Below are 27545 nucleotides of genomic sequence, written 5' to 3'. Positions count from 1 at the left end.
AGTGCAGTGGTGTGATCTTCGCTTACTGCAACCTCCGCCTCGAGGGTTCAAGGGATTCTCCTGCCTCAGCCTCCTGAGTAGCTGGGATTACAGATCTGTGCCACCACGCCTGGTTAATTTTTGTATATTTAGTAGAGACGGGGATTCACTACGTTGGCCAGGCTGGTCTCAAACTCCTGACCTTGTGATCCGCCTGCCTCGGCCTCCCAAAGTGCTGGGATTACAGGCATGAGCCACAGCACCTGTCCTGTAAGAGCTAGTATTTGTTGAGAGCTTATTAAATGTCAAGTATTATGCTAAGGTACATGCATCATTATCCTGTCTAAACTTCATAACACTTCTACGAATTAGTACTTTTATTATTTTTTTTAACAAAAAGAAAAAAAGAGATAGAGGTACAGAGATAGTAAGAAAGTTTTCTATGGTCACACAGCAAGTATCTGACATAACCTGGAATCTAATCCAGGTCAGCCTGACTCCAAAGACCATGCCCATAACCACTGATCATACGGCCTCCCTCTAGCCTGGACTTACAGAATCTTTTTCTGTGAACAGCTAGGTAAGGTTCAAGAAAATCAGCCTTGAGATCTCTTGTACAACTTGGTAATGACAGTTAATATATTGCATTTGTGAAAAATGTTAAGAAAGTAGACTTGAAGTGTTCTCACCACATAAATGACAAGTATGTTAGATAATTCATATGGTAATTTGCCCAATTTAGCCATGCCACAATGTACATACATTTCAAAACATCATTTCATACATGGTACATCTACTGTGTACAATTTTGTCAATTAAAAAAATAAAACTTTTATTTTATTTGAGATGGAGTTTTGCTCTCGTTGCCCAGGCTGGAGTGCAATGGCACGATCTTGGCTCACTGCAACCTCTGCCTCTCGCATTCAAGCGATGCTCCTGCCTCAGTCTCCTGAGTACCTGGAATTACAGGTGCCTGCCACCATGCCCGGCTAATTGTTCATATTTTTAATAGAGATGGGGTTTCACTATGTTGGCCAGGCTGGTGTCAAATGCGTGACCTCAGGTGATCCACCTGCCTTGACCTCCCCAAGTGCTGGGATTATAGGCATGAGCCACTGCACGTGGCAAAAAAACAAACAAACAAAAATACACACTTTAAAAGGCCACCATCTTTACCACATACACACAAAATAAAAGCAGCTTTAAGAAAATGATAAAAATATAGCTAATGTGGTCCCTCATATATATAACAAAACAATAATATGCAAATCAGTTTTGTATTGGAAAAAATAATAGATAAAAGTAGAGACAAATGAACTATTAACAGTAGACAATAATAAATATAATCAAAGATGTATAGCTTCTCTAGTAAGTAATATATTTTAAAGCACAAGATACCACTGTTTGCCCATTAAATGGACAAAAATGAAAAGCTGGATACTTTCTAGCATCGTTAAACATGTAGGCAAGTGGATATTTCCCCACAGTCTTAATAGATTTGGGGGAAATTTGGTCCTATCTCTTCAAAAACTAAATTTTTTGTTTTGTTTTGATTTTTCAGAGACAGGGTTTCACTCTATTGCCCAGACTGGAGTACAGTGATGCAATCATAGCTCACTGCAGCCTCAGAATCCTGAGCTCAAGATATCCTCCGACTTCAGCCTCCTGAGTAGCTAGGACTACAGGTGCAAGCCACCATGCCTAGCTAATTTTGTTGTTGTTGTTTGGTAGAGATAGGGTCTCACTGTGTTGCTCAGGCTGGTGTTGAATTCCTGGTGGTAGAGATAGGGTCTCACTGTGTTGCTCAGGCTGGTATTGAATTCCTGGGCTCAAGCTGTCTCTCTCCTCAGTTTCCCAAAGTGCTGGGATTACAGGCATGAGCCACTGTGTCCTGCCTCAAAAAATAAAATTTGCACACCTTTTGATGCAGCAATTCCAATTCTAAGAACATATCCTACAGAAATATTTCCATATGCATAAATATATACATGTAAATATGTTTTAAGCAGAAGCAATATTTGTAATATTGATAAATAACCTAATATCAATAATGAGGTTATTAAATAAAACATTGCAAATATATACCATGAAGTGTTTTGCAACTCTTAATATAAATACGTTTTATTAATATATTAGCATCTAATAGTTTGATATTAATATACAATTTACATATAAACTAATATTAACCATAAGCAAAATTTTCATTAAATGTTAAGTGAGAAAACAAAGTTATATTGATACTGTGCTTTCTCATTCACTTGAAAACCTACCTAGATATGTGTGTGTGTGAGAATATACATAGAGACAAATACTAGAGTATGAAAAAACGTTTAAAATAATACACATTAAAGAGTTAAAGAAGAGACCTCTCAAAATGTAGATTGAACCATGGGAAAGAATACTACATTATTTGAAAATTTTACAGTAAACCAATGTTCATTCCTTGTTCAGAGGAGATTTTCCTGACCAGCAGACATCATGCCATCAATTGGTGATTCAGGGACCCAGTGTCCTTATACCTCATGGATGATTTCCACATGGTTCCCTGATTGTCATGTGTGCTGAAAGGAGAGAAAGCATGAAAGTTTCAGTGGCCTGGCCCAAAATTGGACTCTTCATTTCTGCTCACATCCCATTGGCTAAAACTTGGTCACATTGCCATAAAAATGCAAGTGATTCTGATAAATGTGGTCCATGTACTCGGCATAAGAGGAACACTTTTGATAAACATCTAGCAGCCTGTCCCACAGGGAAACAGAGGTTCTGAGTTTCCAGCTCTCTGCCTCTTCCGGCCAATAGGAAAACTCAAAAGAAGAGGAGGAACCAAGAGACTTCCGCCTCCTCCACAGATCTCCATCATCAGCACCTCCATAGATACAGACAATAGATTTTTTTTTCAATTTTATCTGAAATACAATCCAAATAGAGCTTCAAGACAAATCTCCTATCCCCCATTTCAGTACCAAAATTCTGAAACTGCTACTGCCCCTGATCACCTTCTGAGGGACCCAGACAAAGTCAGCCCTGAACCATCACGCCTCAAGATGTTGGGAAATCCTATCAGCCTGAATTCAGGTGTGCCATGATTAGCCTTATCCTTGTTTTGCTTCCCTGTCTATAAAATGGCGATAAGACACCACCCTATCTATTTCAAGGAAATGCGAGCTTCGCAAAGGGTAATATACATAGAACTTTGTAAGCTAAAAAGAACTACTAAAAGTTATTCTTAATCATAAGCATTAAGATCCATCTATTCTCTTCTCTCGCCTTTGTTTTTTCCTTCCTTACTTTCTCTGTGTATTATTTACCTGATTCCTTATAAAAGAAATGAAGGATATATACCTACTATGTACCCACAAATATTGAATTTAAAAAAATGAATGTGGTCCCTTAAACTAAAACCCACTACAATTTAGTCCCAAGGAAGAGAGTTCTAGGGAAGAGCCAAAGAATGACATAAGAACAAAAGGTAATACTGGGCAACAGGATTGGATTTGAGGTAACCAAATCGGACAGGTATATTATGCTTTCTTCCCAAAAAGCGGGTTCCCAAAAGTGGGGATCTTTATCTCTTTAAGGGGATAAAGAGAATAAAAAGGCTGAATTTCCAGCTATCCAAAATGGGGTTCCCATGGTGTCTGCATGGAACTGGAAGGAAAGAAAGGAAGTGATGATGACTAAAGCGGATGAAAGGCCAGTCATGGTGGCTCATGCCTGTAATCCCAGCACTTTCGGAGGCCAAGGCGGGTGGATCATTTGAGGGCAGGAGTTCCAGACCAGCCTTGCTAACGTGGTGACACTCCATCTCTACTAAAAATACAAAAGTTAGTTGGGCGTGGTAGTGCATTCCTTTAATAGCAGCTACTTGGGAGGCTGAGGCAGAGAAATCACTTGAACCTGAGAGACGGAGGTTGCTGTGAGCCGAGATTACACCACTGGACTCCAGCCTGGGTGACAGAGGGAGACTCTGTCTCAAAAAAAAAAAAAAAAAAAAAAATATATATATATATATATATTAAAAAAAATTAAGTGGATGAAGGGTTAAAATACTAAGTAATAGACTTTTCCGGCTTGCAGAAGACATCCAGTACTCCATGGCTGGGTGGCTCAACACTTCCCCATCAGATATGGCAAAACAAAATGTTAGCATGTTGGCGGTAAAAGTCAGTTAGCAGGCTGTAGCAATGCCACTGACAGAACAACATGATCTCAGAAGGTATTTGTCCTTTTTGAAGCCAACAATTATCCAATAGGATTTTAGAGGCACCCAAAGCCTTACAATTATCTCTCCCTCCTGCCTTCAGATATTCAGAATGTCTTTAGCAAGACAGTCTTTGGTTTCACAATCACAGATAAACTTCCCATGCAGATGTATGTGTTCATATAGCTAGGTTGTGACTAGCAGGTAATAAGGGTCCTGTTTTATAAGACTTAGAGTCCTAGATACCTGAAGAGGGTGTGGAAAAAGGGAGGCTAGGGCTCCCCCAACAATTTCATGTATTTTAAGCCTTATCTCTTCTGAAACCTACAATCAAACCAGGCTTTTAGCTGCCACTTAAGTCTCTGAAACCTTCCAGGAGCTTTTTTTAATGCAAAAAACAAACAAAACAAATGCCCACTAAGTTCCACCAATACAGGACTGATTAAGTAAAGACCAGTGTCTTCATACAATGAAATGCCACGAAAATATCAACAAACAGTAAACAGTATGGATGGTTTCTGGATCTTATATAGAAAAATCTCCAAGATCCATTCAGAAAGGCAAGAAAAAAAAAGTGGGTGGATAAGCTCTACCTGGATGTGCTTATAAATGCGTAAAGTCATTCTAGAGGAATACAGAAGAAACTAAGAAGAGAGAGGTTGAAAACAGGGAAGACGGTGACAAGCAGAGGCATATCTAGGCCTGAAGTTATACAATTTGGGGCAGCTTCTTTAAGAAAAAGAATTTATGAGTACAAAACTAGTTCAGAACTTTGGAAGGGGCTCTTGGAAGGGGGTCTAAGCTTAAGCTTTTCTAGCTTCATGGCAAGTCCACTACTGGGGATAAGTAGGGAAGGGAGAACAAAAAAAAATTGTGAACGCCGATTGAAATTTGATATCCATTCATAAAACTTCATTTTTTTTTAAATTAATATATTTGCCAAAATAGCTCTGGAGAAAGAAAACTGACTAGGTGACCAGGTATCAGGAAAAATTGGGGTTCCTATAACCAAATTCATAAAAAGGACACTGCAAAAATGACAGCCATAACCACTGAAATATAATCTTTCACCTATCACATTAGCAAAGTCAAAAAGTTTTCAACGTTGGATGTGGTGGCTCATGCCTGTAATTTTAGCACTTTGGGAGGCTGAAGTGGGAGGATCACTTGAGCCCAGGAGATCAAGATTACCTGGGCAACATAGGGAGACTCTGTTTACAAAAAGTAAAAAATAACCATGCATGGTGGTGCTTGCCTTTGGGAGGCTGAGTAGGGAGGATTACTTGAGCCTGGGAAGTCGAGGCTGCAGTGAGCTGTAATTACACCACTGCACTCCAGCCTGGGTAAGAGAGTGAGACCTTGTTTCAAAAAAAAAAAAAAAAAAAGGTTTTAAAAAACATATAGTTAGTGAGGGCATGGAGTGTCATACATTGCTGTATTTGGTATAAATGACCTCCATGGAGAACAGTTTACCAAAGTCTCCCACAATTACAAATGCACCATTTGACACAGCAATTCTACTTCCAGGAATATATCCCACAGGTACAATGGCATGTGTGCTAAGCAACAGATGTAAAGGTTATTCACTGCAGCATTGTTTGTACTGCCAAAGTACTGGAAAAAACCTCAATAGGAGACTACACCCATTCATAAAATCTTGTACAGCTGAAAAATAAATAAGGAAGCTCTTTGTGTACTAGTATAGAACAATCTTCAACCTATATACTTAAGTGAAATATGCAAGTTTTGAAATATTTTGTGGACTATCATTGAAGTAACATATTTCCTATAAGTCCAAAATATTTTCAGAAGCATTTCACCAACAACTTATAATATTGGTGCCTTGAGGGAAGATAGTTGGATAGCCGGGAAATGTGTGGAGGGAGAGATTTAACTTCAGTACTTTTAGCTTTTGAAGCATGTCAATGTGTAACTTTTTCAAAATATTTTTGAAGAAAAACACAGATTTTTAATATTTGCAAAATTCACACCAGCCTCATATTCTAATCAAGGCTGAAGCTGTTCAGAGAGGAGCCTAGTGAATCCCCAAAACTTCACATCAATTCCATGTTTGATGCAGATCAAACTAGGGATAAGAAATTGAGAACCTTGGACATTTTTTTTCCTCCACTGGAGGGTATACTACTGCCATTTAAATGACTCACTATTAAATGATTCAATGACTGCATGATTCTAAAGAAAACCTTTTTCCAGGGACTTTTTTTTTTTTTTTTTTGAGACGGGGTCTTGCTCCATCACCCAGGCTAGAGTGTAGTGGTGTGATTGCAGTTCATTGCAACCTGGAACTCCTGGATTCAAGTGATCCTCCTGTCTCAGCCTCTTTTCCAGTTCTTCTGTGAGCTCCCAATCAAATGCTTTAGGTTCTTAATAATGAAGGGACCTCCTTTTCCCAAGCCCTGTGTCAATGGACTCTATTGCTTAAGAAGAGAGATGTCTGATTCACCAGTGGAGACAGAAAAGAACATTAGCACCCAGTGATTGTTCCTTTATTTTGTTAGGGGCTTACAGTGACTGTGTTAACTTCAAAGAAGCCAGGATGCCTTGGGACATGGTTAAAATCCAAACCTGAGGACACACATCCTAAAAGAAATGAGTCTGAGCTGGGGAGAATATAGGATCCTAAGTATGGTAATTATTCTAAAAAAAAGAAAGCTGCCTATGCCGGCCTGGGCAACATAGAGAGATCCCATCTGTAAAAAAAATCAGCCAGGTATAGTGGCACACTATGCCACTCGGGAGGCTGACTCAGGAGAACTGCTTGAGTCTGGGAGTTCAAGGCTGCAGTGAGCTATGATCACACCACCGCACTCCAGTCTGGGTGAGAGAATGAGACCCTATCCCAAAAGCAAAACAGAAAGATAGCTGCCACTGGTGGATAATGCTAACTCCACTCTCATAGAATTAGAACATATAAGAAGTCTTTTGCTACTAATAGATTGTGCATTCCAAGAGTGATTTAGAGCTAAGAAGGCATATCAAGATTGACTTTTTTTTTAAAGATGACTGAAATCTTCAGAGCAAGCTTGTGATCCAATGCATTCATGTCCACAAGATGGTGCTATAGCTTCTGCCAAGTACAAAACTCGCATTTCCTTTAGGAACTAGAAATAGAAAATATGTTTCTGATTGAGGACCAAATCTGCATGTGCTCTGGTGAGTTTGTCAAAGAAACAAATTGTGCAAAAACGTCCCGGTGGAGGTGGAGGTTGATTTGGGCCTAAAGGGTGAAGGCTGTTCCAGGTAATAACACCTTCTACCACCTCCACACATACCTGAGTTGATACCTTCCCCTTTTCCAAAATGCTGCTTTTCCTACTGTCAGGTGTGTGTGTGTGTGGCAGACATGGGATTGATGAGTGGCCCAGAACTCCCATGGCCACCCACACTTCCACCCAGGTGCAGCTCGAGGCTCACCCCTTCAATAGAGCCTTTCTTTGCCATTCTGTTCCACATTAATCACACCTTCCTAGGGGTACAAATAATAAGGCAACAGAATGTTTTAGAATACTATTTTTCCATTTCCATCTAAGTATGCCAAGTTTTCGGGGGGCACAGAGTCCATTTTATAACCCATAGCAATTAGGATCCTATCTTGAATTTATGCACAGTGATGGAATCACAAATGCTGGCAATCTCAAGCAAGGGTTCAGTCACTTTGGTTGGTAGCCCAGGTAACTGGGAGGATGCTGGCTCCAGTCGGCCACTACCTGGATCTAGAAATATGTTAAGTCATCACTTCTTTGGAGTTGTTTGACCATCTCTAACAGATAGGATTAAACTGTCCTGATTTTCTTTTAATGTCTTGTTTTAAACTTTAACATCTTCAGTATCCCTCTCCTGAGAAAGTCACAGAGGTGGGAATGTTTGTATTACAAGGGAAATAGAAGGATGTTTCTGCTGAAGTGAATGGCACCTCCCTTCCTATTCATCTTCATTCTTTTAAAAAAAAAAAAATCTGGCCTGGTACAGTGGCTCACACCTGTAACCCCAGCACTTTGGGAGGCTGAGGTAAGTGGATCATTTGAGGTCAGGAGTTCAAGACCAGCCTGGCCAACGTGGTGAAACCCCACCTCTATTAAAAACACAAAAAATAGCCAGAAGTGGTGGCCAGCGCCTATAGTCCCAGCTACTCAGTAGGCTGAGACAGGAGGACTGCTCGAACCCAAAAGGTAAAGGTTGCAGTGAGCCAAGATTGTGCCACTGCACTCCAGCCTGAGCAACAGAGCGACACTCTGTCTCAAAAAGAAAAAAAAAAAAATTTTTTTAAACAGACATGGGATCTCACTATGTTTACCAAGCTAGTCTTATACTCCTGGGCTCAAGTGATCCTTCCGCCTCCACCTCCCAAAGTGCTGGGATAGCAGGCATGAGCCACCACGCAGGCCTCATCTTTATTCTTGTCTCCATTTTTCTCTCTTCCATTCTGTGCCTCTGTGCATTGGCAGTTAAAAATGTGACATAACTATACAGTCAGCCCTCCTTATCCACAGGTTCCACATCATAGCTTCAACCAACAATGGATCAAAAATATTCAGGAAAAGAAAATGGATGGTTGTGTCTGTATTGAACATGTGACTTTTTTGCTTGTTATTATTGCTAAACACCACTGTATAACAACTATTTTCTTAAGATTTACATTGCACTAGATATTAATCCAGAGATGTCTTAAAGTGTACAGGAGGATGTGCATAGGTTATAGGCTAAGCCGTTTTATTTCAGAGACTTGAGCATCTGGGGATTTTGGTATCTGGGGTGGCTGTGAAGGGTCCTGGAACAAATCCCCTAGGATGACTGGATGTGGTGGATCACTCCTGCTCTCTTTTGCTAGCATACCCTTTCCACTGCCACAGAGCTAAGGGCAGGGTAAGTGGAAGCCTAGGGCCACAGAGACAACAGGGTTCTCTGGGTTCACCATCAAGAAGAGGGGAGGAAACCTTTGTGCTGCTATAGAAGTAGAGGCTGCCTTTTGGAAGATAACTGGGATAACATGGATTAGGATGGAAGAGAGTACTCATACCTAAGAACAATCACTGACTAGGGACTTTGACAGTGGATGAAACACCTCAAGAAATAGATATTAAGGCAGTGAGATGAGGGATAAGACCAAAGACTTTATATTGGCAAAAAGGAAGGACAGAGTTAGACCAATAAGAGTTGAAGTAAGGCCATTTCTGTGTTGAAAATAAACAGCAGGCTGCTACTGGGTTTTGTCTTATATTACGTCTATCAGAAGAAGAGGCAGTAGACAAAGATACAACTTACTCTTTCAATAACAGGAGATTTGGGTCTAAAACAGATAAGATACAAAAAAAATATGTAATACGTGTTTTCTAGCTTCTTTCAAATAGAAAAAAATTAAAAATATTTGGTTTTAAGCCCCCAACACAGGAATTCTTGGAACTCTCTCTTTTCCGACTGATGTAAGAGGCAGTATAAACATCTCTGTATGTATCAGTATGTATTTGTGTGTATTGGGTTCTCATCTGATACCAAAAAGAATACAATATTATTCATAAATAAACAGAGACACATACAATTAATAAGATAAAATTAAATTCAAGATAGATTTTAAAATAGGGCAATAGAAAAATAAGAAGGTATAAAAGTTCGCAAAATATACTTTACTATGCAATATATCTCTGAAAGGTAGGTTACAATTTTGCTATTCAATTCTATTCTCTAATTCAGAAGGGAAATGTGAGGGGCATAAATTTTCTTCAAGCTAGCCTTGCTTTCTCAGTTTCTTCTAGAATTTATGCTAATACAACTTGCTGTTCAGATGCAATTTTCATAATCTTCTATCTTGAGAAAATAGAAGCACCATCTTAAAGGATAAAAGTCAGTTGAAATTCAGTTCCCCATTCAAATATACTCCCCACCAATAATTACCTAATGTCCTACAATTTACTGAGTGTGGGAATTTCTACTCTTTCCTATCTCAGGGTTAGTTTGATGCTTACCTGTAGTTTTCTTTCAGAGGTTAAAGGGTAATGACTGCCTCCCTTTATTGAATAATCTTAATTTGTATGTTCTAGGGATTCCTTTTTTTCTTTTTTTTTTTTTTTTTTTTTTGGCGGAGTCTCACTCTGTCGCCCAGGCTGGAGTACAGTGATGCGATCTCAGCTCACTGCAACCTCCACCTCCCTGATTCAAGCAATTCCCCTGCCTCCGCCGCCTGAGCAGCTGGGATTACAAGTGCATGCCACCATGCCCAGCTAACCTTTTGTATTTTTAGAAGAGATTGGGTTTCACCATGTTGGCCAGACTGGTCTTGAACTCCTGACATCAGGCAGTCTGCCCACCTTGGCCTCCCAAAGTGCTGGGATTAGAGGTGTTAGCCATCATGACTGGACTCATTTGTTTTTTATATAAAGCCAAACCCTGACAGATTACCTTGGTATGCAGTGAGTAGTAGAATGAGTGAGTCCCTAACTTGCAATGAATAGCACCCCCAAATACCATAAAAATTAGAGATGAAATAGAAACGAGAACAAAGAAGAGGGAGATTGTATTAGTCCATTTTCATACTGCTGATAAAGACAGACCCAAGACTGGGGAGAAAAAGAGGTTTAATTAGACATGCAGTTGCACATGGCTGGAGAGGCCTCAGAATCATGGCAGTAGGCAAAAGGTACTTCTCACACGGCAGTGGCAAGAGAAAATGAGAGAGAAGCAAAAGTGGAAACCCCTGAATCCCATCAGATCTCCTGAGACTTATTCACTATCAAGAGAATAGCCCGGCAAAGACAGGGCCCTGTGATTCAATTACATCTCCCTGGCTCCCTCCCACAAAACATGGGAATTCTGGGAGATACAATTCAAGTTGAGATTTGGGTGGAGACACAACCAAACCATGTCATTCTGCCCCAGCCCCTCTCTCATGTTCTCACATTTCAAAATAAATCATGCCTTCCAAACAGTCCCCCAAAGTCTTAACTCATTTCAGCATTAACCCAAAAGTCCATAGTCCAAAGTCTCATCTGAGATAAGGCAAGTCCCTTCTGCCCATGATCCTGCAAAATCAAAAGCAAGCTAGTTACTTCCTAGATACAATGGGGGTTCAGGTATTGGGTAAATACAGCCATTCCAAATGGGAGAAACTGGCCAAAACAAAGGGGTTACAGGGCCCATGCAAGTCCAAAATTCAGTGGGGCAGTCAAATTTTAAAGCTCCAGAATGGTCTCCTTTGACTCCATGTCTCACATCCAGGTCAGGCCGATGTAAGACATAGTTTCCCAGAATCTTAGGCAGCTCCACCCCTGTGGCTTCACAGGGTGCAGCCTCCCTCCTGGCTGCTTTCACAGGCTGTCATTGAGTGTCTGTGACTTTTCCAGGTGCATGATACAAGCTGTCAGTGGATCTACCTTTCTGGGGTCTGGTGGACGGTGGCCCTCTTTGCATGGCTCCACTAGACAGTGCCCCAGTAGGGACTCTGTGTAGGGGCTCTGACCCCACATTTCCCTTCCACACTGCCCTAGCAGAGGTTCTCCATGAAGACCCTGCCCCTGCAGCAAACTTTTGCCTGGGCATTCAGGCATTTCCATACATCTGAAATCTAGGTGGAGCTTCCCACCTAGTCTTGGTATCTGTGCACCTGCAGGCTCAACGCCACAAGGAAGCTGCTGAGGTTTGGGGCTTCTATCCTCTGAAACCATGGGCAGAGCTGTACCTTGGCCCCTTTTAGCAATGGCTGGAGTAGCTGGGATGCAGGGCACCAAGTCCCTAGGCTGCACACAGCACAGGAACCCTGGGCCCAGCCCAAACTATTTTTTCCTCCTAGTCTTCAGGGTCTGTGATGGGAGGGGCTGCCATGAAGACCCATGCCCTGGAGACATTTTTCCCATTGTCTTGGAGATTAACATTCGGCTTCTTGTTACTTATGCAAATTTCTGCAGCCAGCTTGATTTCTTCTCAAAAAGTGTGTTTTTCTTTTCTGCTGCATCAACTGGCTGCAAATTATCCAAACGTTTATGTTGTTTCCCTTTTAAAATGGAATGCTTTTAACAGCACCCAAGTCACCTCTTTAATGCTTTGCTGCTGAGAAATTTCTCCCACCAGATACTCTAAATCATATCTCTCAAGTTCAAAGTTCCACAAATCTCTAGGGCAGGGACAAAATGCCACCAGTTACTTTGCTAAAACATAACAAGAGTCATCTTTGCTACCGTTCCCTACAAGTTTCTCACTTCCATCTGAGACCACCTCAGCCTGGACCTTATTGTCCACATCACTATCAGCATTTTTATCAAAGCCATTCAACAAGTCTTTAGGAAGTTCCAAACTTTCTCACATTTTCTTGTCTTCTTCTGAGCCCTCGAAACTGTTTCACTGCTGTCATATTTATGGCAAGATTCATTGTTCATTCATCCGGGCTCCACAGTTAGAACATTTCTTTTGAAAAGATTTTAACCAGATTCATAATGTTTTATGAGATATGTTATAAACTGAATGTTTGTCCTTTCTCCCACCCTCCCATTCATATGTGAAGCTCCAACCTCAATGTGATGGTATTGGGAGGTGGAGCCTTTGCAAAATAATTGTGTTTAGATGAGGTTAGGAGAGTAGATCCCCCTTGATGGAATTAGTGCCCTTATAACTAGAGGAAGAGATATTAGACCTTCCTCTCTGCAGAATATGAGAAGGCAGCCATGTGCAAGCTAGGAAGAGAGCCTCCATCATGAATCAAATCTATTGGCTTCTTGATGTTGGACTTACTAGCCTCCAGAACTGTGAGAAATAAGTGTTGTTTGAGCCAATCAGCCCATGGGATTTGGTTACAGCAACCCAAGATGACTAATATAACATCTTCACAATTGAGCAAATGTATATATATATATATATTTGTTTTATAGATAAATAGAAAGATTAATTCCTTGTCTAAAACCGCATGACCAGTATAGGAAGAAAATCTCATTCTTTACATGGTGAACTTACTCAATTATTTGTTCAACTTATAAATTATTTACTAACTGATCACCTACTCTATGTTAGAAGCTATGCTCAGTTTTGAGTCACAAAGACAGAGAATGTATGGTCCCAAATCTTAATAAGCTTGCAATAGAAAATAAGCAGATAAGAAAATAAAAATAAATTAGTTATAATATCACAGCATTAAAAATGTACTAACAGAAGGCTATACTGAATATATTATGGTGGCACATAATGAAAGATAACCATTCTATTTGGAGAAGTCAGGAAGGATTTCAGAGATGAGGTAACATGAATTCATCATTGAAAAGAATTAGTAGATGTTTGATAAATAGAGAAAGGTAAGAAGAGCATTTTACACACAGAGAATACTGTCTAGCAAGATCCAAGAATAAAAAATAACTGGCAAATAACGGTTTGACAAACAATCAGGTACAGCTTGAGCACAAAACATGTACAGTAGAGACAGAAAAAGATAGTGACCAAGAGGGAGCCTTGGAATGAAGGCAGGAGCCAGGCTGTGAAAAGCCTTTAGATTGCACTCAGTACAAGATTTGTACAATAAATGAACTGTCATTTTAAAAGCCTAACTTTCCTCTCTGTGTTGCCTTTGTCTTTGTCAAACAATACCAAAAGCACCTATACCTATGTGTCCAATCTTGCTCCAGTCCTAAGGGTAGCTGGATTTTGGTATTCAAATTCCCTTTTCTGCTTTTGGGGATCCAAGCTGGGCTCAGCAGTTAACAGGTCTTAGTGCTTGCTTCATTTCATTCATTGCTTCTGAGGAGAAGAAAGTACCAGGAAGACAACCAATCCTATGGTACTTCATAACTATGGCTTGGAGACCCAAGTCAAGCTTTTTAGTCTGACCACAAGTCTCCAGTGAAGGCTTCCAAAATGGATGTGTAAATTTGAGCCAAGAGTGAGTACCCAGAAGAAGCCATAATAGACAGCAAAATGCTATGTTCAAAAACATCTATGTGGTCTGAGGGAAACTGGAGGAGACACCAACTAAAGCTAAGTGAGCCACTTTGGGGAATTAATTCATCACCCCTAGGAAGACAGCCATGTAAAGGAATAGACTGCCCCTTCCCTTGGTCCTTGTGGTGGGGTGTCTGCTGCAACTGTTGTGGATGGTCCCATGAAGCCTCTGTATGGACCCAAATATCAGAGCAGCCCATTCTGCTTTATGTATCCTGCTCTTTCATTCATTCATTCAACAAACATTCATTGATCACTTACCATGTAATGTTTTAAACACTGGGAATACAGAGACAAAAGACACAGCCTCTGCTCTTGAGAAACACAGTACAGTGAACAGATTAAAATCAAGAGCATTTCTTCAGATAAGGAAAACTCACTAGAAAAATAGAATTGAAAAATAAGTTTTAATTCACAACAGCATAAAAAGCTATAAAGTACTGATAACCTCACTTAATAAAAAATATAAATAAAAAGTTTTAAATCAATCTAAAGAACATATAAGATGAGAAGAATAATTGGAGAGACATATCTATACCTTTGGAAAGGATAGTTTATTATCATAAAATATCAATTCTCCCCCCAAATTAACCTCAACTAAGATTTCAGTTGGGTTTTCTGAGGATCTCTGAAAACCTCTATAATCTACATGGAACAATAAAGGTCCACAAATAACTAAATAAATGTTGAGAAAGAGGAAAAAAGTAGAGGTAGGGGAGGGACTGTCCCAACCAAATCCATTGATGTACTATAGAGCCACTGCATGGAAACAATGTCAAGCAAGAACATTTAAATGAACAAGTAGAACAGAAGAGAGTGCAAGAGTCAGAAACGGACTCATCTACTGATGAGAACGTAATACATGATAAAGTTCGTAGCATAAATCAAGAAAAGATGAGTTTAAAAACTGACATAATACTAAACTGACATAATAACATTAAGTATCTACTCAATATCATTAGACCAAATAGATTCAAGATGGAAAATATAGCCATAAAGAGAATATAGAAGAATTAATGTGCAGCAAAATTATTACACATTTCTGTTCAGATTTCTAGGAGACAATGTTTTCAATATCTAAAATGTACAGACAACTAACATTGAGATTATGCAAGTGACAGGGCCAGATTTACATCTCAGAAAGATCACTTAAGGGTGCAACAAATTGTATCTACTCTTTCTCTTCTTTGTCTTTTGTAGATAGGGTCTCATTCTGTCACCCAGGCTACAGTACAGTAACATGATCATGGCTCACTGCAGCCTCAACTTCCTCGGCTCAAGCCATCCTTCCACCTTGGTTTTTGCAAGGCAACATGAAAGTTTTGCAAGGCAACAAGAAAATGAGAGTAACTCAAGAAAAAAGTAAACAAAGTCATGATAGGCAATGTAACAACATGCTAACAAATTTACTGAAATGCTCAACCCACCAGTAACCAGAGAAATGAAAATTAAACAGCAGTGAAATACTACTTTGAAGCTACCCGATTGATCAAAACATGCCCAGAGTTGGTGGAGACATGGGGCTACGGAGACTCTTGCACTGTGATGAACACACAGTCAGTGCAGCTATTCTAGGGAGCAATAGGCAGGATCTGGCTAAATAAGCCTACCGTCGCTTTCCAACCCCAGAATTCGGATCCTGGATGTTCATATCCCAGAGAAATTCTCACATAGGCCCCTAAAGGATATATACAAGGCTGCTCACCGCAGCACTGCTTGTGATAAAGGCAAAATGAAAGGATTTGGGTGGTCACCACTGAAAGAGAGGATAGGTAAAATATGATGAATTCCCACTGTGGAGCACCAAGCGCTGGTTAGAAGCAACAGACTATAGATACACAAAGGAAAATGAGTCAATGTTTAAAAATCATTCTAATTTTAAAAAGTAAAAAATGTAAAGTTAATAAAAGACAGCATTTACGTACATTAAAAACACATACAAACAGTACAGAAGTCTTCATAATAAGAAAGGAATAAGGTTGGGCACGGTGGCTCATGCCTGTAATCCCAGCACTATGTGAGGCCGAGGTGGGTGGATCACAAGGTCAGGAGTTCAAGACCAGTCAGGTCAATATGGTGAAACCCTGTCTCTACTAAAAAAATACAAAAACTAGCCGGGCATGGTGGCATATGCCTGTAGTCCCAGCTACTCTGGAGGCTGAGGCAGAAGAATTGCTTGAACCTAGGAGGCAGAGGTGGCAGTGAGCCAAGATCATGTCACTGCACTCCAGCTTGGGAAACAGAGTGAGCCCCCGTCTAAAAAAAAAAAAAAAAAAGAAAGAAAGAAAGAAAGAAAGGAATAAGTAAAATGAGGTAGGAGCCTTGAATAAACCAAAGAAACCAAATGATAGTGTGCCATGAAGATTTCAAGTAATTATTTTCTGCATCTGCCCTCCCCCAATTGACCAAAACAGGTAAATGGCAATAAAACCTACCAAGTGCCTTTATAGAGATTAGCTCTAGTGTTTGCTTCAGCAGCACATATACCAAAATTGGAATGATACTGGGGTTAGCAATGGCCTCTGAGAAAGGATGACACGCAAATTCATGAAGCGTTCTACATTTTAAATAAAGTAAAAAAAAAATTAAAATTTTTTAAAAGTAGAAATAATTATATATATATGAACAGATTAGCTCTAAAGGGTGTGGTTGTTTGGAGGAGGAAGCCTTCACCAGAAAGTGACAACAAAGATGGACCTTGGAGGACGTGTAAGAGTTTATAGAAAGTAGGGAAAAGGGGAGTGTAATCTGAGGGCAGCTGTAAAAGCAACGGTTTCTAAATACAAGAAGGGAGAGAACAGGCTGGGCACACTGGCTCACACCTACAATCCCAGCACCTTGGGAGGCTGAAGTGGGAAGATCACTTGAGCCCTGGAATTTGAGAGCAGCCTAGGCAACATAGTGAAACCCCAGGTCTACAAAAAATTTTAGGCCAGGCGCGGTGGCTCAAGCCTGTAATCCCAGCACTGTGGGAGGCCGAGGCGGGTGGATCACGAGGTCAAGAGATCGAGACCATCCTGGTCAACATGGTGAAACCCCGTCTCTACTAAAAATACAAAAAAAAATTAGCTGGGCATGGTGGCGTGTGCTTGTAATCCCAGCGACTCAGGAGGCTGGGGCAGGAGAATTGCCTGAACCCGGGAGGCGGAGGTTGCGGTGAGCCAAGATAGCGCCATTGCACTCCAGCCTGGGTAACAAGAGCGAAACTCCGTCTCAAAAAAAAAAAAAAATAAAAATTTTTAAATGAGCCAGGTATGGTGGTGCCTACCGGTAGTCCCAGCTATTGGGGCGCCAAGGTAGAAGGATGGCTTCAGCCCAGGAGGTTGAGGTGGCGGTGAGCCATGATCACGTCATTGCACTCCAGCTTGGATGACAGAATGAGACTCTATCTCAAAAAGAAAAGGAAAAGGAAGGGAAAGAATTGATACAACTTGCTGCACCTTTAAGTGATCTTTTGAGATGCAGATCTGGCCCTGTCACTCTCCCTTAGATCCTTCAATGGATTACCTTACCCTCAAAATAAAGATTAAATTCCTTAATATGGTCTACTAAGCCCACATGACCCCTGGTCTCTGCTCACATCTTCAGTTGCATCTTGTGCTGTGGTATTTCCACCTCTGTCCTCTAGATCTGAAACACTCTAGCTTTGCTTCAATGACCCTCCTGCTGCCAAATTACAGATTTCTCAAACCCTCCATAAGAGGTCATTCTCAGGTTACATAGATATTCTTTCAGAAATCAAAAATAATCCCAACCATCTGAAACGACCCCTACTCTAGGCCAATGGCATTCCAAAGTTAAGCTGAAAAACTGTTTCAGGCTATGATGGAAGCGGGGATCAGACATGCCTCATTACATCCTCCTCTTTTTTTGGAATTCAGGAGAAGCCAACCAGTATTAACATCAATACAAACCTAAGGTCTGATACAAAACATTTACCAACTATTCTCTCTGAAACCTGCTACTTGGAAGCTTCATCTACATGATAAAACCTTGGTCTCCACGACCTCTTAACATATCCCAGACATTCCTTTCCATTCATAATAATTCTTTCCACCAACTGCCAATCAGAAAATTTATAAATCTACCTATAACATGCAAGCCCTCCTACCGCCAGCCTCAAATTGTCCCACTCTTCCAGATTGAACCAATGTAAATCTTAAATGCATTGATTGATATATTATGTCTCTCCAAAATGTATAAAAGCAAGCTGTACCCTGACAACCTTGGGCACATGTCATTGGGACCTCCTGAGACCGTGTCTTGGGTGCCTCCTTAAGTTTGGCAAAATAAACTTTCTAAACTTTCTTTGAGACTTGTCTCAGATACTTTTGAGTTCACACTTTTTAGCAAACATCAAAATTATAGTAATGTAATATTAAGTAATCAACTGTTTAATGTTTATGCTGGCATAATCTGGGTCCTTGACCTCACTATATCACCAGTCCCTCATTCAACACTTTGCACAATATTGTCCCTTATCTGAAACGCCTGGGACCACAAGTGTTTGGGATTTGGGATTTTTTTGGATTTGAGAATACTGGCAGGCCAGCTGAGTGTCCCAAATCAAAAAATCCTAAATGTCAAATGTTCTAATGAACACTTCCTTTGAGTATTATATTTCACAATTTGGAGCACTTTGGATTTTGGATTTTTGGATCATGTCTGCTAAACCTATACATGTGTTGAATTACTGCATAAATTAAGGAATGGAGTAGGAGTGCTTTGGTTGGGGTGGGAACAGGTGATTTTGTTTCAGACAGCTACCTATGACAGTAGCATCTAAATAAGAGTTGGGGTCCAATTAAAGAACCACTGGCCCTGTTCTTTCAGTGTGCTACACAGTGGGATCCTCAGTGTATCCACTAGGGGACGGAGATAAAAATATTAGAACTGTCAATGCTGTTTATTTTTACCTCATTTTTAAAAAACATCTGTGTTTGCACATCAAACAGAAGTACACATATATAATTCATAAATAAATTTAAAAATCCATATATTGGGGAATGACTGCTCAAAAATCTTTTATTGACAGGGGTAGGATAAAAGATATTTAAAAATCATTGCCATGAGTCAGAGTTTCCACTATTATTATGCATCCAAATCAGCAAAGACCTATAGTTCTGCTTGACCCCAAACCCACAGAATTAAAATTCCATGCATTTAGGGCAATAGCAGATTCAAAATGCTGATCAAATGATTATGATGAAAGCCTTTGCTAAAGAACTACAGCAATAAACAACAGTCAGGCCCAGTGGCTCATGCCCCTGTAATCCCAGCACCTAGGGAAGCCAAGGGAGGAGGGTCACTTGAGGCCAGGAGTTCAAAATCAGTCTGGGAAAAATAGAGAGTAGTGAAACCCCCATCTCTACAGAAAATTTTAAAATTCGTTGGGAATGGTGGTGTGTACCTTCAGTCTCAGCTACCAAGAGGCTGAGGTGAGAGGATCAAGCTTGAGCCCAAGAGTTCAAGGCTACAGTGAGCTATGATCACACCACTGCACTCCAGCCTAAGTGAAATAGCAAGACCCTGTCTCAAAGATAGACAGATAAATAGACAGATACCTAGATAGACAGACAGATTTTTTTTAAAGGAAACTTTGCTGATTTGCCAGGCTTAGGAGCCATTGTATCAGAGGCATTCAAAGCAGAGTGGCTCCTTCATAAATAGGGACTTGGTAAAATAAAGCTGAGACCTACTGGGCTACATTCCCAGGAGGTTAGATGGCCTCAGTCACAGAATGAGATAGGAGGTCGGCACAAGATACAGGTCACAAAGACCTTGCTGATAAAACAGAATACAGTAAAGACACCAGCCAAAACCCACTAAATCCAAAATAGTGATGGAAGTGACCTCTCTGGTCATCCTTTCTGCTCATTATATGCGACTTATAATACATTAGCATGCTAAAAGACACTCCCACCAGTGCCATGACAGCTTACAAATGCCAGGCAGTGTCTGTAAGTTACCCTATATGGTCTAAAGTAGAGATAAACTCTCAGTTCTGGGAACTGCCTGCCCCTTTCTTGGAACACTCATGAATAATCCACCCCTTGTTTAGTACATGATGAAGAAATAACTATAAGTATACTTAGTCGAACAGTCCATCCTGCTGCTCTGTCTGTGGAGTAGCCATTCTTTTATTCCTTTGCTTTCTTAATAAACTTACTTTCACTTTACAGGCTCACACCGAATTCTTTCTTGTGCGAGGTCCATGAACACTCTCTTGGGTTTGGGATCAGGACCTCTTTCCAGTAACCATTATAGTAGAGCCAGAACTCCACTGAATGAACTTTGCTGGTTATAGTCTCTTTAAGAACAGGAATTGGCTGAGCGCAGTGGCTCACACCTGTAATCCTGCCAGCACTTTGGGAGGCTGAGGCAGGTGGATCACTTGAGCCCAGGGGTTTGAGACCAGCCTGTGCAACAAAGTGGGGACTACTGTCTCTACAAAACAGTTCAAAAATGAGCCAGACATGACGGCATGCAACTGTAGTCCCAGCTACTCAGGAGGCTGCAGTGGGAGGATCATTTGAGCCTGGGAGGTAGAGGCTGCAGTAAGCCATGATCACACCACTGCACTCCAGTATGGGCAACAAAGCGAGACCCTGTCTCAAAAAAAAAAAAAAAGAACAGTTATCATCCCGATCCCCATCCCTATCTTCCAAAAATTTTGGACAGGGAAATTTCCAAAACATCCCAAATCCAAACATTTCAAAAGCCTAAAAGCAAGACAACTTGAATAACGGCACTTTTACGGAATACACACTATAGGGCAGGCAGGCAAGGACCCACTGTCTCTTCATGACTGCAGCACCCTGCCATAGCTATAACCAGCCTCCAGCAAGACCTGGGCATTCTCAGACATTATTTACCAGACATTTTGGAAATGTTCAATTGAACGATATTAGAAAGCATACATATTTTTCTCTGACATATGCACTCAAGTTAAAAATGTCTTTGCACAGGAGATTTGAGAAATATGAGCCTCTAGTCCAGAGACTTAAGAAGAGTGTGGGCGTAACTAGTGAACTATTAACATCACACAGAGGCATCATCACTTTGGCACTGGTTTACAAACTCACCAGCAAGATAATCTATTCCTCCTCCAAACTCCATGGCACCTCTAGCATGAAATGCACTTCACTTCTTCATTGTTGTTCATTTGTCACCTCTATTAGGCTGGGAGCTCCTTGACATCAGGATAGGCAGCCTGTTCATCTCAAAGAACCCAGCAGAACTCGTAAGGGGCTGTTCTTTTTGTTTTTGTTTTTGAGACAGAGTCTTGCTCTGTTGTCCAGGCTGGAGTGCAATGGCGCAATCTCAGTTCATGGCAATCTCCACCTCCTGGGTTCAAGTGATTCTCCTGCCTCAGCCTCTGGAGTAGCTGGGATTACAGGTGCAAGCCATTGTGCCAGCTAATTTTTGTATTTCTTTTAGTAAAGACGGGGTTTTGCCATGTTGGCCAGGCTGGTCTTGAACTCCTGACTTCAGGTGATCCACCCACTTTGGCCTCCCAAAGTGCCAGGATTACAGGCATGAGCCACTGTGCCTGGCTAATTTTTGTTTGTTTGTTTTTAGTAGAGACAGGGTTTCACCATGTTGGCCAGGCTGATCTTGAATTCCTGACCTCAGGTGATCCGCCCACCTCAGCCTCCCAAAGTGCTGGGATTACAGGCGTAAGCCACCGTGCCTGATCAGGGCTATTCTTTTTTAAGGTAATGGCACTCTTTCCCTCTCTCCTTACTGGACCATTCCACCAAACACCTCCCACGGACACAAACCATGAAGGATATCAAGTATTTTAAACTTTGCTAATCAACTCTTTAAAATAATAGTCCATTTTAGAACTCAAACAAATATTTACTATACCATTTATTGATCCCAAGTTGGGCTTTCCTCCTCTTAAAGAAGTTCAATGAACTACAAGAATATACGGGTTAAAAAAAAATTAACCCAAAGACTCCCAGTGACCTTTGCTCGAGCTAACACAGCATCTCTTAATCAAGCTCTAAAGGATGTGAAGAGCTCCTGGCCTGAGGCACAGTGCTGTGCAGTAATTTACTTCTTCATTGCACCAGGCCCATAGCTCATTGCCCACAGCATCCAGGGGTAAACTTTGAACAAAAGATTGCTTACACTTTCATAACTTCAAAAATCACATCACACATGCATGTCCAGTGTTAACATACAACAACTGATCACATGTACTGTTTACAGAAGTTGTTGAAAACTTGCTCTGCTTTCTCCCTGTTGGCCTTACAATCCCTGTTTCTAATTTCCTTCCATCCTCAGGCCATAAAACTTTATACCCGGTGGCCTGGCACAAAAGTTTCTTTTCTTGTTTCCCTAATATCCTTAAAGCAGGCATTGCAGCCCACTGCACTTCTTGCTTCTGTATAATCTGGAACCCTGTAAGTCCTAAGCTTTATTGTGCATAAGAATGATCCACAAAGCAAACTGGGGACTCCAATGCAAGTGTACCACAAACTACACTTTGATCTATGGTGTGACATATGTCACAGCCAGATTGCCCTCGCATACACAAACTATATACATTGAGACCCTCTGCACACTTAGTTGTTATACACATTATTCATAATTCACAAGTGAACACAATTGTGCATTATTAAAAATTCACCATTCATTCATTCATTCATGTCAAGGTGGTGTCTTTCACTTCTTAAACTCCCATCCTTTTCCTATACCCATGACTTAACATCTTTGAGAATGAGTGAATTTCTAAATGTTTGAGTTAATAGAAACATTCTTTTTCCAAGTAAAAGAGACCATTTCCTCAGTAACACTTCCCAGAACTACCCACCTTACCACTCTTACCGCTACTGATTTAAAAAAAAAAAAAAATAGGTAGTCCCAACTAAACCAGGCAAGCTGAAGCCCATGGCTCCTGGACACAAATGATGACAGCTGTGGCTAAACTCCTAGGCAAGGCTCTTTAATAGTCTATTTAGCCGGCAGGCCACTAAATCTTGAAAGCAAAGTAGCAACATTGAAAAAGAAAGGGCTGGGCTGTGAAATGCAAATTCAAAGCAAGCAGCAGAGTATTAATAGTTAAGCTTCTTTCTGTGAATAAAATACAGAGCTCGAGAGGCAGGCCCTACAAAAGCAAGAGCAGAACTTGAGGAGTTCTCTCAGGAACAGAGTAAGCACTCAGAGAGCACATCATTTTATGCACCTCCAATAGCCAATTCATAAACTCTGACTTAATCATTTTATCTTCAAAAAACAGAGTCAGCACAAAACTAAAATCCATTCCCGGTCTCATTTTCCCATCGCCCCTGCATTCACTCAAGGTGTCTTTTCTTACCTATATGACTACCATATCCCTCTAATTGCTACACCACCAATCTGATTGCCTCCCTCGCCTCTCCACTTCACTAGCCACGCCAGTCCATTCTCTATGTTGCCCCCAGAGCTTTTTCTTTTTAATCCAACCTTATAATCTGATCTCATCCTGCCCTTGCTTGAAATCCTTCCAAGGAGGCCCATCCCCAGAAAAATAAAGCCCAAACTCAGTAGCATGAATGGCCTACGAGGCCTTTCACGATTTGGCTGCCCTACTACCTTTCCAACTTCATTCTCTGCCATTTCTTCACCACATCTCATGTTAAACCCACACCATTTGCACATCCCTGAACAGAGGGCACTCAGGCTTGTATTTCTGCATATTTCACTTCTGCTGGTGGTATGCTTTTCCTATATCTTCTTCTATACCAGGTAACAGAGTATTTTTAAAGACAAGTCAATTCAAATCTCACCTTAGCTGGGTGCACTGGCTCACGCCTGTAATCCCAGCACTTTGGGAGGCTGAGGTGAGTGAATTGCTTGAGTCAAGGAGTTCAAGACCAGCCTGAGTAAATGACAAAACTCTGTCTGTACAAAATATACCAAAAATTAGCCAGGTGTGCATGGTAATGCATATCTGTAGCCCCAGCTACCCAGAAGGCTGAGGTGGGAGGATCACTTGAGCCCAGGAGTTTGAGGCTGTTGTGAGCCGAGATCACACCACTGCACTCCAGTCTAGGTGACACAGTGAGACCCTGTCTCAAAAAGAAAAAAAAAAAAAACCCACCTTATTCATTCATGCTTCTCTGATTCCCCAAGCAGTAGTACCTACTCTCTCCTTCATGCTTCTATTGTAGTTTGTGTCCATCTCAACATAACACTTATCAGGCTCTGCTGTCATTATTTGCTACCTGTTTCTCTCCTCAATCAGACTGAGAGCTTCTTGGAAGCACAGACCTTGTCTTTGTATATCTGATTTCTAAGAATGCATACTGAGTAAATGAATAAAAGAAAAAATGAATGAAGCAATTAGTATGCATGCCTTGAATGGTACTAAATTTAGGCTCATGCCAATCAATGTGCAAAAGTTGAGAAAATAAACAAGGGAAAACCAAGTAGGTATAGAAAAGAAAACTATGCTCATCAGAATAGAAGAGGACAGGCTGGGCGTGGTGGCTCACACCTGTAATCCCAATCACCTGAGGTCAATAGCTTGCGATGAGCCAGGCCAACACAGTGAAACCCCATCTCTACTAAAAATACAAAATTAGCCAGGCGTGGTGGCACATACCTGTAATCCCAGCTACTGGGGAGGCTGACGCAGGAAAATCATTTGAACCCGGGAGGTGAAGGTTGCAGTGAGTCGAGATCATGCCACTGCACTCCAGCCTGGGTTGGACAGAGTGAGACTCCATCTCTAAAACAAAAAAAAAAAAGACAAAAAACAAACAAACAAAAAAACAGAATAGAAGAGGATAGCTAAGAACTATAGTGGCCAAGCCAGTCTGACTTCAACGGAGACTAATGGAGAGACCACAATGAGCCCCATTAAGAGAAGAACTGAGTTCAAAATCAGTTCGAAAGGGTCAATGCTGGGTCACAAGATCAGGAAAAAGCAGAGACAGAAAGACCTTAGGAGTGTTCCAAGAACAAGCACTGGACCAGCTGCGAGTCAGAGAGAGTTCACCACGTGGGAACAATGCAGCCAGTAATGTGGGTTGGTGGCACCATGACAGCATCTAGTCAGGACAATGACAGCCCCAGGGGTAACACTGATGAGTTCCTGCTTCAAAAAAAGTCACCATAACTCCCTTAGTCCTGATACCGAGAACTACACAGGATTGTTCCCTGCCTCTCCCCAGCCTCATAACTTGATCTTAAAGGTATTATCGCCAATTAAAGTCATCCCAACTTCCATCAGGTACTTACACTAAGGCGATTTCTGTATATTATATTATCGAATCACCACAACAATCCAGTGACGTAGGTTTTATTAAATATTATTATCCCCATTTAAGACATTAGAGAAATGAAGCGTACGAAGATTCAGAGAAAGCACAGAAGGTTAATATGCCCAAGATTTCACATTAAGTAAACGGAAGGCAGGATTCAAATCTACCCCTATCTGAATCTAAATTTCATTCTCTTTCTAGTGCATCATTCTCCTCTCTAGGCCTTTATAGAGGAAATACAGATCCAAATGAAATATCAAAATCTCCGGATGGGATGACAGGCATGATTAAGAAACCCAGTCACCAAGACCAAGCACTAAGACATGGATTAGAAAAAAAATAAAATGCCAAGAGCCATAGCCTGAAAAGTGAAGGGAAGAAAATCTGGGAGAGCTAGAGTGGCCTCCACATGCAAACACACCCTGCAGACAGGAACGGGCTTGATGGGAACAGCAAACTCCCAAACTGATTGGTTGTAACTTTCCTACTAGTTGAAAAATCAGGAAAAGCCTTTTATGCTTAACTCTCTAGACAAGCGCATAAGACTCAAGGGTGGTGACTTCAGGAACCAAAATGCTGACAGGTGAGAGCTGGCAGAACAAGAGGAGGTTGAGTTGATGAGAGCTGAGGTTCAGAGAAAAGAGAGAGCGAGCGAGAAACAGAGAGGAGAGAGAGCTGTAATCTAGGAGAACCAACTGAAGCTGGAGAGAAGCAGAAAGAAAAGCCAGGCTGGTTCAGGAGGCAGCTCCGGCACCTCTGACCCCACTGCCCACCCCCAGGAGGCAGCATGAAATATGCCAGAGGTCAACAACTTTTCTTTTAGAAGGAGTCTCACTCTGTCACCCAGGCTGGAGTGTAGTGGCACAATCTCAGCTCACTGCAACTTCTGCCTCCTGCATTCAAGCAATTCTCCTGCCTCAGCCTCCCAAGTAGCTGGGAATATAGGTGCCTACCACCACAGGCGGCCAATTTTTGTATTTTCAGTAGAGACAGGGTTTCAGCATGTCGGCCAGGCTGGCTTCAAATTCCTGACCTCAGGAGATCTGCCAGCCACTGCCTCCCAAAGTGCTCGGATTACAGGAGTGAGCCACCACACCTGGCCCGGAGGTCAACAACTTCTGCCCTAGATCAGAAGTGTACTCACTTTGCTCAGACGTTATAAATCAAAGGCCCTCTCAAACCTGCGAATGAATTATGTATTCCAGCCTAGAAGTAAAGCCAGTCCCAGTTTAAACTTTTTGCCTTTCTGTACTCCCAGTTCTTATTCCTTTGCTGGGCCTATGACACATGCTAGGCCTGCCATTCTACACCTGAAGCCTAATCCCAATTTTTCCTATTGTTTCCCATACACTCCATGCAGCTTAGAGTAGGCTAAAAGGTGCTCAACTGTCTAAGACTTAATCCCTCGGAGTAACACAGCAGAGTAGCACACTCTTTGAACATACAGCTGTTCCGGACCCTATTAGAGAAGAGACTATACTTCCTTAATTACATTCTGTTCTACAGCCACCTTTAAAATAACTAGTGATCACGTTCAACCAGTATCATTGGCAACAGCCAATGGGCACAGTGATCTAGAAATGGTCTAGCCAAGTTGTCTGGGCTGTAGACCATGGCATTCCTTAGAACAAAATAGCCAAGGAGTCCATTAATATTTTACTTGACTTATGTCACCATGGAAACCCCTGGCGTAATGAATGCCTTTGGGGAATGGTTTGACTCAACCAAAAACATCAAAAATCTCTGTCCCCTAGGTAAAGGATTCCTACTCTGTGTGTGTCTGTGTGTGCACACGCGCAAGCTCGAGAGACTTTGGGCATTCTTTGAAGTCATTGGAGGGGCACAGAGCTAAACCCATTCAGCCTTGGCCTCCAGGACTAACAGAACGCAAGGTATCCTTGAAAAATCAAAAAAATACAGGCATAAGAAAACACATAAACATGGGCTTAGAGATTTAAATACACACACACACACACACACACACACACACACACACACACACCGCACACCGGCCCTAGAAAGCACACAGAAGGAATATACACCCTGAGATATGCAGTCATCATTCTAAAATAAACTCAGGAATACAGAAGGACACGGGCATGTCCTTTCAGAGATTCACAATTCTAGGCCTTAAATAGGAGAATGAAGAGGGAAGAGGGAAAGACGAGAAGGCGGGG

The 27545-nt window shown here is 41.3% G+C and overlaps 1 protein-coding gene and 1 non-coding gene across 2 annotated transcripts in view; one reads left to right on the top strand and one right to left on the bottom strand.

Annotated features, from left to right (window-relative positions):
- Positions 1–1904: 1904 nt before the first annotated feature.
- Positions 1905–27545, bottom strand: part of LOC116528030 (collagen alpha-1(I) chain-like) — a 32108-nt gene continuing 6467 nt past the window's right edge. The window contains exon 2 of the mRNA XM_032245212.1: positions 1905–2540. The gene's annotated coding sequence lies outside the window, so the exon portion shown is untranslated. The remainder of the gene's footprint in view (positions 2541–27545) is intronic.
- LOC116528083 lies at positions 16573–16677 on the top strand. The gene has a single exon (XR_004258847.1). It is a non-coding gene; the product is annotated as a U6 spliceosomal RNA (small nuclear RNA).

Source organism: Sapajus apella, unplaced genomic scaffold (genome assembly GCF_009761245.1).
Source record: "Sapajus apella isolate SASKATOON/1434 unplaced genomic scaffold, GSC_monkey_1.0 scaffold56, whole genome shotgun sequence".
NCBI classification, from domain to species: domain Eukaryota; kingdom Metazoa; phylum Chordata; class Mammalia; order Primates; family Cebidae; genus Sapajus; species Sapajus apella.
Note: the sequence above shows the minus strand (reverse complement) of the source record. Positions and strands in the feature narration are given on the sequence as shown.